Below are 10,612 nucleotides of genomic sequence, written 5' to 3' on the forward strand. Positions count from 1 at the left end.
CAGATTCTTCATCCCCTCTGTCTGTGCTGGACGCACCATAGCTCCATGTCATGGAAGGGGACTGAAGTGCTACCGCTGGAGTGAGAATGGAGACGTCCCGAGGGCTATTATAAACTTGTACAACTGTGACAGTCATGTTTCTTGAGGTGCAGCCTGTGTGTTTCATGTTTGAACTTTTCAGAAGGCTTTCTTTTTACGGGTGTGAGTGTTCTGACTGAATGTGAATTACCCCACCTCCTTGTCTGGTGCCTCGGAGGCCAGAAGCCAGCACCAGATTCCCTGGAATGGGGGTTACAGATGGTTATGGGCAGCCACGTGGGTGCTGGCAACCAAACCCAGGTCATCTGCAGGAGCAGCAAATGCTCTTACCCACCGTGCTATCTCTCCTGCCCATGTTTAACCATTTAAGCCAGGTGGCTCATGGATTCAGTCCCAACAACAGACAGAATCACTTTGAGCTCCGGGCTAGCCTGGACTATATAGTAAGTTTGAGCAGACCCTGGGCTAATTAAATAGAGAGAGTCTTCATCTATAAAAACAAAAGTCATTTTGAGTTGTAACTAGGGGAGCACCCCCCCCCACCCAGTGCTGCTCTGGATGGTGGTCCATAAACCACACAAGCCCAGCTGGGGAAGCCAACCTCGAGCAGCAGGAAGGGGAGCTAGGTAAAGAGCGTCCCTGCTCCGGATCCCTGGCTCCCAGAGGTCTCTGGTTTTCTCTTCTGGTGGTGAAATCAACGTTCCACTTGGAGGTAACTAAACAAGAGCACGTGAACCGGTCGAGTCCGCTAGAGCCGCCACCCCTGCCATCGTCCTCCGCCACGCACCGTCAGCACCAGCCCTGGGCAGGCAGGAGTCCCAGACAGAGCCCCCGATCCCGCAGTGGTCCTTTCCTGTAAAGAGGTTACCCTGCACGGCAAGGGGGTTACAGGTACAACGGCGCATTGCCCTGGGCTGAGGAGATGGCTCGGCTGGAAACGTGCTTGCCATGGAAGCTGAGGACCTGAGCTCCATCCCAAGACCCACATAAAAAGTCAGGTGTGGGAGGACACACAATTCAGCACTGGTTAGGCAAGTCCTTGGGGTTCAACCTAGCCTGCTAGGTAAGCTCCCGACCACCGTGAGACCCTATGTTTTAAAAAAGCCAAAATAGACAATGTCAGGAATGACATCCCGGGTTGACCTCTCACCCTCTATGAACCCTTTCTAGGGTTCTAGGCTGAGGAGATGGCTCAGTCGGTGAAGTCCTTGCTCAAGTACAGGGACTTGAGTTTGATCCCCGAATCTCATAAATTAGGCACAGTAAAAGACCAGCTGTGTGGTGGTAGTGGGCCCTTCCTTTAATCCCAAAACCCAGGAGACAGAGCAGGAAGACTGCCAATCTGAAATCAGCCTGGGCCACCACACCTGTCTTTGGAATTTTCCATGTGATTGTTTTTTTTAACAATTTATTTATTATGTATACACACACCAGAAGAGGGCGCCCGATCTCATTATAGATGGTTGTGAACCACCAAGTGGTTGCTGGGAATTGAACTTAGGACCTCTGATGAGCAGTCAGTCAGTGCTCTTAACCCCTGAGCCATCTCTCCAGCCCTTCCATTTGACATTTTCAAAGCAGCTGACCACGGATAACTGAAGCTACACAAAGTCAGGCTGAGGACAAGAGAGGCTACCCCGTGGGTCCCATTGGCCTCCAGACTGAAAGTCTGCAATGCAGATCAGGCTATTTATCCAAAGGTTAAGATTTCGGGTCTGAGTGTGAAGCTCAGAACAGGGCTTCTTCATCTCTGTCCCTGGTACTTAGCAGAGGAGGTGGCATCAAGTGGGGGTCTCGGCAAATTTAATAAAGCCCCAGCTTCTGTTCCCAGGCTCCCCCACAGTTGCATGACCAACCAGTTGTGTTCAGGTGCAAATATCTCGGTGAACTCTGGAAAGCTCTCTTTCATACTTCACAGAATAACACCAAACTGGGAAACAGCTCAGTCGGTAGTGTTTGCCTAACATGCAGAGAACTCGGGGTTTGATCCCCAGCACCACATAAACGGAGGACGGTGTCACACGCCTGCAATCCCAGCATGCAGGGGTGAAGGCAGGAGAATCAAATGTTTAAGGTCATTGCAAAACTTGTTAGTTTTGAGTCCAGCCTGAGTTGCTAAGACCCAGTCTACAAAAAGAAAGTTGTAGACGCAGAAGCAGTTGCGCAAGCGCTCTGTGACCGGATAGGTGTGTCCAAGCAGACATGCCTTGCTTAACACATCAAGCCCCTGCCTCAGTCTCACCAGCCAGATAAACCCTGACATTGTGCTTGTAATTTTATCTTTTGATATAAAGTTCTAGTTGGGCTGATAAAAATAGCAACTGCAGCTTCCTGCAACAGATACCCCAGTGTGGGTGCTGGTGCCTGAGAGGAAGTCTGGCAACCCAGCCTACCACTTGGTGCCAAACCTGCCCGCAAAGCTTGGGATGACAGAAGGCTACAGTTCGCTCAAAAGCTCCTTGGAGTGCCTCGCGCCCTCGCCCCTTTTCCAAACACCCAGGACTCAGACTGGAAAAAGGGGTGTTACTGCAGATACATCATTCCGCCTCCCCTCATGAGCTATACAAGGACACTTCGGGAGGCCTCCCAGGAGCACTTTGGGAGCACGGTCCCTTCTGTTGCCTACATGACCGTAGCCCATCCTCTCTAATGTCTGTTCCTATTAGGTCAGGTTGGCGGTCCTATTAGGTACCCACTCTGGGGCAGAGTTCTAAGGTTCCTGGGCATCAGTCACACAACCAGCTGGGTGCTGCTTCTGAAGCGAAGGAACAGGACTCAAGGAAAGGACAGGGGAGCCCTGCGCTCAGTCCCAGCAAGGATGCACTCCACCAGGCACCCAGGCCGGCCTGGCCATCCTGACTGCTCAGTCGCAAAGTCTATTATGAGATCGTGTGCACAGCCTGGCTTTCTTTCCACAGTCCCCAAGATCTACCTCTCCTCCTCCAGCCTCCAGACTCTCTGTCTCACAGTCAAGTACAAGTGCCCATTCGGCACATCCTTGGCTTTTAATAAAGCTCCCTATCACTGGAAAACACACAGAGATCCTCACGGGAACACACAACACACACTCAGTCCACAGACACCCCTTCCAGACCCTTCCACGTACAAAGAGAGCTGACCCTGCCCTGTCACCTCAAGTGTTCTACCATGGCAGGTGGAGCAGCTCCCTGGGAAGCTCCGGAAATGCCAGCCAACTTTCTCTGGGGTTGGGTCAGGCTCTACGCATATACCAAAAGTCACCTCCACATCACCTCCTCAAAGCCACCTGCCTGCCGGTCACAAGATGTTGTTTAGGGGCGTCCCCACTCATTCAAATGCTCCAGCCTTCAGACACTAGGCTCCCAAAGGAGAAAGCACACCTCCTCACGTCCCAGAGCTTCTGAGCCCCAAAGGACCTTTCGGGAATGCTTTCCCAGCAGAGCATACGGCAGCAAGCAGGGGGCAGGGCTGGGCAGGGACGAAAGAGCCTCATTTCACAGATGAACACACACAGCCCAGGGCTTCACTCATCCCCAGCTGAGGCCAGGAGACCAATAGGAGGCGGAACCTTGATCATCTGGAAAAGCTGAGTCAAAGGACAATGCTTGAACAAACTGCTTAGCTGGCAGTATTATGTTTTTAAAGGAATGATATCGGCTCCATCGTATCAGCAGCAAAATGTGCATAATATCAAGCATGGAAGAAAAATGGAGAGATGGGCACTTGTTGAGAAAAACACAGTGGTGAAAGGCACATGGCTTTAATAAAATTTAAAACTGGCACACCTGCTTTGAAAGATACATGCAAACAGGCTTCTAAGGATTCACTGGAGGTATGGGGGAAATGAGGACCAACCCAAAGTTTCTCATTTGAGGGAAACATGAAGGATGGTGGTCTGGCCACGAGATGGCTGGACTGCTATGCCGACATTAAAAGAGAAAGAGCTCCCCTCTATACACTGACAGAGACTAAAGAGTCCTGAACAGGACAGAGTATAGAAAATCAGAGCTCATTCACAATCTCTACCTGTGGAACACACCGAGGAAGGGGCAGACTTTCATACCATATTGTTTCTCTATTGCCCTTGTATAAAAAGAATCTGTCAATATATTTAAATTAATATATATAATTTAAAATCACAAAGTGGTCCTTGGTCTCCTCAGAAGAGACATTCTGTGGAAGCCTGGCCCTCTGCCTTGTGCCCATGCCATGGGGTTCATGCCATCCCAGCCTCTGAACCCTGCACTGCCTGCCTAGCACACCTCTCTGCCTCACAAGTCACCACCAGGGGGACATTCCCCAGCCCCTTTGTCCTGTTCCCTTCCTCACACCTCCCAGTCTGCTTTCCCAACAGCCCTTTGTGGGGTGGCTGCATTTACCGGCTCTGTCCGCGGTCAGCCTCCTCCATACGAACGGAGCTTCAGGAGAATGGGGTTGGCCCTGTTCTCTGCTGAACCCCAGAACCAGGCAGAGGTTCAGAGCCAACTGAACACATCAGGAACAAAGATACTAACAATGTCCACTTCTCGCCCCCCCTGAGTGGAAACAGCATTCAACCTGTACCCTGGCTGAGCTGCCCACTGACCACCCACCCTGTACACCAGAAGCTGAGGCCCAGTGTGAATCCTGAGCCCACCTTCCTCCCCTGTCACGCACAAGGCAAGCCACCAGGAACAGCGCACCATATACCTCCTCCTTCAGATCCCCAAGATGGAAACTCACACGGAGGCACGTGCAGATAAAGGGACTCACTGCCAGACGCTCAGGCCCAGAGAACTTAAGCTCTGAACTCTGGGCACTGCTGCCTTGCTCTCTAGAGAAGCGCTCCCTGCCTGCCCACCTCACTCCTTCCTGCCCAAACAAACTGACCCGGCTATGCAAACCTGGCAAGCAGCTCATCTCGGTCTTGAGCAAGGAAAGGATCTCTATCTTAATTGGGAAATTAATTCCCCTTGGCCTACATTGATCTTTGCTCAGCCCGTCTTGGCGAGCCCAGCAGGGACACACAGAGAGAGCTGGGCTGGGTTTCACTCCTGCCCTGCAGTCCACTCCTGCCCGCGTGGTTGACAGGAAAGCAGCCACCTGGCAGAGGTGGGTGGGGTGACACAGGGGGATGTGGTCCTCAGGCGGGCTGCAGCAGCCACAGCTCTCCCATGGCCCTGCTCAGAGGGAGGAGCCATTCAACTGGTCCTGCAGGCACAGTCTTGCCAAAGCCTGGCACTCAGCCTCCTCCTGCTGCCCACCCCATCCCCCAGCTCCCCATAATCCCTTCTACGCTGGGCCCTTTGTCTGTCTCTCCACCTTGGCTCTGTGCCCAGGGGACATCCCATAAACTAGCCCATTCCTTAGAGGGAGGGGATCACACAGTTACTCCTACACTTGATGTCCACTCCTCTGCCCAGGACAAGTCAAGGGGCACACCTTGGGAATGAGTCAACTATGTGCCACCTTCCTTTAGCCCCTGCCTGCTCCCCCTGGGCCGACTTGGTGCTTCCCTGACCCAGTTTCCTAGGCACAGGGCGGCCCTCAGCTGAGGAACCACAGGGGACTGAGGGAGGCTGGAGGGGACAAGGGCCCTGGCCCTTTGGAGCTCCCAGCAGGGCCTGACTCAGCTCCACTCGGATAAGGAGCTGGGAGCTTGTGTTTGCAGACCTTACCTACACGGGGAAGAACGAGGGTCCGGACAGGAATGGCTCATCTGATGCCCACAGCGCCCCGCAGAGCTGGAGCCGGAGCCCACCGGGCTCCTGACTCCCACCTTGTCTCAGACGCTGCCCAGCACAGGCTGACTCTCAGATTCTCCCTGCACACAGGGTTGATACGCAAGCCTTCTAACAGCCTAGCATTAGAGCTCGCTAGACCCTGGGCCCTTCCAGCGAGACCGTGAACGGGACACTGGAAGGCGTCTGTTTCCTAGAAGAGCCACCTGAACCCACAGTGGCGAGGGGACCTGCTTAAGGTCACCAGGCAGAACTCAGTGTCCTTCCTACAACAGCTCCAGGTCTAAGGGGCCCTACTGTGGGCTGAAGAGGTGGAGGTGGTCTAGGGCCATAGTTGAGCTTAAACAGCGTAAGCCTCCAGATGCTACAGAATTTGGGGGCACACTGCTGTGGGAGAAAATGCCTGGGGGAAAAATATGAATTCATGGGAAGCACAGAGCAATTTCTCAGTTAACCTATCTGACACAGGGTTTCACTGTGTAGCCCTAGCTCAACTCTGCCTGGGACTAAAGGTGCTGGGATTAAAGGTATGGTAAACCACCACACCACCACACATGGCTCTAACCTCTAACCCGAATTTCTTTTTTCTTTTTTGTTTTCTTTTGGGTTTTTCGAGACAGGGTTTGTAGCTTTGGAGACTGTCCTGGAACTGGAACTTGCTTTGTAGACCAGGCTTTCCTCGAACTCTCAGAGATCCGCCTGCCTATCCCTCCTGACCGACCTAACTTGAATTCCTAATACCACAAAGCTGTTAATAAATAAATAAATAAATAAATAAATAAATAAAATAGGAGCTTAATAGTATCCCTGGCTGTTCTGGAACTTGCTATGCAGACTAAGATGTCCTGGAACTCGAGAGAACTGCTGCCCCTACCCCACCCCCAGTGGCATTTTAGACTTCTGAGATTAAGGGTGTACCCTTCCACCATTTTGAGACAGGGCCTCATGTAGCCCAGGCTTACCGTGAACTCCTGATCTTCCCGCCTCTACTTCCTAAGAGCTGGAGAACAGGTGTGTGCCACCATGTCTGCTTTGACCCAGGGCTTCCTGTATGCTACCTAAGCAAGCTCACTACCAATGAGCAAATCTCGGCCCAAGCAATTGCTACTTTAAAGAACAGGACACAATTGCTTACCTTCTGTCATCCTAAGGGGCACCAAAACAGGGCGGGGGAGAAAAGGGGTGAAGAGCAAGAGAAAGAAGGGAGAGGGCAAGGCTGGCACCTCAGCTGTGGACCCCACGCAGGCCAACCACAGAACAAGCTTCCCCTCCATGCTATGTCAGGAGGATGGAGCAAAGAGAAAGGGAGCTGGGCATGAGCAGTCCGCTAGACGCCGGACACCACTCCAGGGGATGCTTTAAGTGCGTGGTCTCACCTCACACCCCCAAGACAGCCTTACTCCCAAGAAGCATTGGAACTCCAGTCCTTCCACTGACCCTGTGCTGACGGGATTTAAGGGGAGCACACTCCCAACCTCCAAGTCCCTTTCTGTCCCTCTAATTCCTTCGTTGTCTGCCCTCATGTGCTAAGAGCCCAGAGAGACCTGGCAAGGCTGGCAGGTGTCAGCTTTAGATGCCTTTAGAAGTGGCACCAGCATAGGGTTGCTCAGGACACCGCTGCAACTAAGGGAATATGGCCTGCAGCGGAAGGCAGACAGAACAGTCCTGCAGGGATACCCTTACAGTAGTAAGCTGGGAATCTTAACTTTGGCCTCTTCCTGGCCCTCTGCACAAGGGTCCAAGTGTTTCCTGGCCTTGTAAGGGATTTCCTTGCATGGATCAGCTGAGGCAATTCAATTATGAAATTTACCACATTAGATGAAACCAGCGTCTCAATCAGCCAATTCATTTGTGGCCACTACTGCTTGCTGGTGCCAAGTCTGCATAAAGGGGAGGGAGTCAAGCCCCTGCTGAGGACAAACCCACATTGCCTGCTAGTAAAGGATTTAGGGCACAAGCAGTGAGCTGGTTAGCAGGGTAAGTCTTCTGAGGAAAACACACTCCACAAGCTGCTTGGGAAGCCAGGCCCTCCAAACATCCTGGAAGGCTGCCCATATTCATCACACTATCACAGCCAAGAATAAACCTTTCGGTTACCTCCCATCTGCCTTTTCCTTCCGTGACCTCACCTCTGCCTAAAGTGGGCATCCTAGATCTGGCTCTGGCAAGGGAATTGGGGCTGCAGCCCATGGTATGGATATCGGTTGTAGAATGCCTTAGCTAGCTTTTCTCTCCTTTCTCCGTGAAGCCTTCACTTCTTCACTCCAGCTCCCTGGGACCCTGCTCCCTAGGGCTCTCTGCAAACTGTGATGTGTCAAAGCCCCCCCCCCCCCCCCGATCCACATGCCAGCACCCTTTCCCTCTAAAAGTAGAGTCTCAGTCTGCTCCAATGACAAATCAAACAAATGAACCTCTAAAAGTGCCCCTACATCACACGCTCACTGCTCCAGGCCATCCTCGGCAGTCACTGCACACCACAGGCAGGGCCATGTCTCTCTTTTCCTTCCAACTCTTCTCTCCCCACACTGGTGCCCACAGGCTTAAGATGCCATCAGCAGGAACCGAGCCACTGTGGAACAGGCTACTTGGCCCACAGCTCCTTGGCTGCACAGCACAGGGAATCCAGCTGCAGTCGGAGGCCCAGGACAAAGGTCTCTTCCATCTTCCCCTGCTTCCTTCGCAGCAATCTCCCTGGACTCACTTGCTGATAAATGACTCAAAACTGAAATACCAATAATTATACGGCCAGGAACCAAACTGACTTTGCCAGTCTCCAAAGGCAAAGCCTATGAACTCAAGAGCCCCTGTCTTAAAGGGATTAAATCTACTGTAGGGTAAGAGTACCCTGGGTCCTCCCTCCTGTCCCCAGACACAAGCCTTCAGCAACACCCATAAAAAGTCCTCAGCATAACCTGTGTCACCTATGAGAGGAGAGGCCCAGCATCCTGGAGGGTCAGGTCCCAAGTTCCTCCTCCTCCCTGTCCTACTCCAGGCCAGGGTGAAACCAAATGGCCCATGCAACTGGCATATCTTGTCCTGCCTCAGCAGTTGAGTCTTGGCCAAAGCAACTTGGACTCAGCAAAACTCCCCAATATATAGATGAACTGGGAGGAGCCTGGAATTGTCTCCCTCCCCCCCCCCCCACACACACCTACCTGTGGCCAAGTTTCTAGGAATTCTTGGAATGAGCATGGTGGCACTTGCTTATAACCCAAGCACTCAGAGGCTGGAATGGGAGGATCCCAAGCTCAAGGCTGGCCTGATACTTAACAAGACTTAAAAAAGAAAAAAAAATTCTTTTAGACTACCGGAATGTACTTTAGGGTCCTTGAAACCCAAAGGAGTCAGGTGCCCAGAGGTACAATTCCACAATAGCAAACAAAGAAGAACGGATAACTGGGGGCCTTGCAGATCCCAGCGGAGCTCTCGATCCTGGGCAACGCATGGGAGGAGGGACGAGCAACTGGGGAGGAGGAAGATTTGTTATAGTCCCACAGGGAGGCCACCACCTGGATGGGCAGGTGGATGTGTCCCAGGAATGTCACCACTTCTCCACGACAGACAACTTCCCAGACAGGAAGGACCCTGCGCGGCGGGCCACACACGGCCAGCTCCGGCTGGCTTCTCTTCCCTGGTTTAAACCCTCGGCCCTCGCTAGGAACGCGGATCTGGGCTAGGCGCGGGCGCAAAGCTGCGCTGTTCGCATCCTCGAAGACAAGCAGCTTCCTCTTTCTAGGATCAATAGTAATTTTTTAAAAAGAAGTCAGCGGACTCAATGAATCAACCACTCCCGGGGGAGGAGGGTAGCAGCTCCCGAGCGTAACATCCGTTTTCCAAACAATTCATTGCCTCCGCGGGAACTCTGAGCAAAGCAATCCGAGCCGCCCCCCCCCCAGCCCAACCGAGGGGCGATCCCGGGTCAGCGCCCACTTCCCAGACACAGGGAACCCAGCCCTACCGGGCGCTCCTCCCGCAGGGTCGCTGTCCCGGTGACAAGTCCCGACGACGACGCCCACTGTCGGCCCGGTCCCCACCTAGTACTCACCTTATGGCCCCACAGGCTCCAAAGACCCCGCAGTCCCCGCCGCCGCCGCCCCCGGCCGGCTCGCCAGTCCCCGCCGCGTTCCCCCTAGCAGACCCGCACCGGCGCCGCCAACAAACTAGTTTCTCCGACCTTCCCGCCCCGCCTCCCGGCCCGAAGAGCAGCAGCCAATCATAGGCCGCGCCTCTGTGACGGATGGGCCAACTAACCCGTAGCACGGCCGCGTGAGGAGACAGGGGTGGTCGTCCCGGCCGCCGGTACCGCGGGAGGCGGGGCTGGGAGAGGAAAGCGACTGCCACCAGATTCTTAAAGCGACAGGCCATTGCCTTCCGCCCTGGTGGCCAGAGTTGAAGAAAGAAGAAGCGCGACCTGCTTGCTCTTGAGCTTTCCTAAGAGGCTTTGTAGATTGCCACATGCCCCGTTCTGTTCCCGAATATCGCAGACTCTTTTTACAGAATTGCGACCTAACCTTCCCTATGTTAAGGGAATCATTATTTGCTCCTGGCTAGTTTCAATATCGGAGAGTTTCTACAGCCACAAATCCCTGTCTACACTTGGAATCCATATATTTCAGGGGAGAAGACATACTTCAGCTCTACTGTCAAAATGGCGGTTATTTCTTTAAACTTTTTAAAAAATAGTCTTCAAATATTCTTTACTCTGTTAGAATTCTCTAGAGGAACAAAACTGATAGATAAAATCCATATCTGCATATACATACATGCATACACATAGATGGAATTTATTAGACTGATTTACAGGCTGTGGTCTGGGTAGTCCAACAATCCAATGTTGTCAGTCGGTGAGGCTGGCTGTCTCAGCTGGTCTTCAG

General features: G+C 52.9%; 1 protein-coding gene across 2 annotated transcripts in view; it reads right to left on the reverse strand.

The window, feature by feature from the left end:
- The window catches only part of Klhl25 (kelch like family member 25), a 28,056-nt gene extending 18,147 nt beyond the window's left edge, over positions 1 to 9,909 (reverse strand). For both annotated transcript variants that reach the window (XM_057756619.1, XM_057756621.1), the window contains exon 1: positions 9,784 to 9,909. The gene's annotated coding sequence lies outside the window, so the exon portion shown is untranslated. The remainder of the gene's footprint in view (positions 1 to 9,783) is intronic.
- Between the last annotated feature and the right edge of the window lie 703 nt (positions 9,910 to 10,612).

Source organism: Chionomys nivalis, chromosome 23, assembly GCF_950005125.1.
Source record: "Chionomys nivalis chromosome 23, mChiNiv1.1, whole genome shotgun sequence".
Taxonomy (NCBI): Eukaryota; Metazoa; Chordata; class Mammalia; order Rodentia; family Cricetidae; genus Chionomys; species Chionomys nivalis.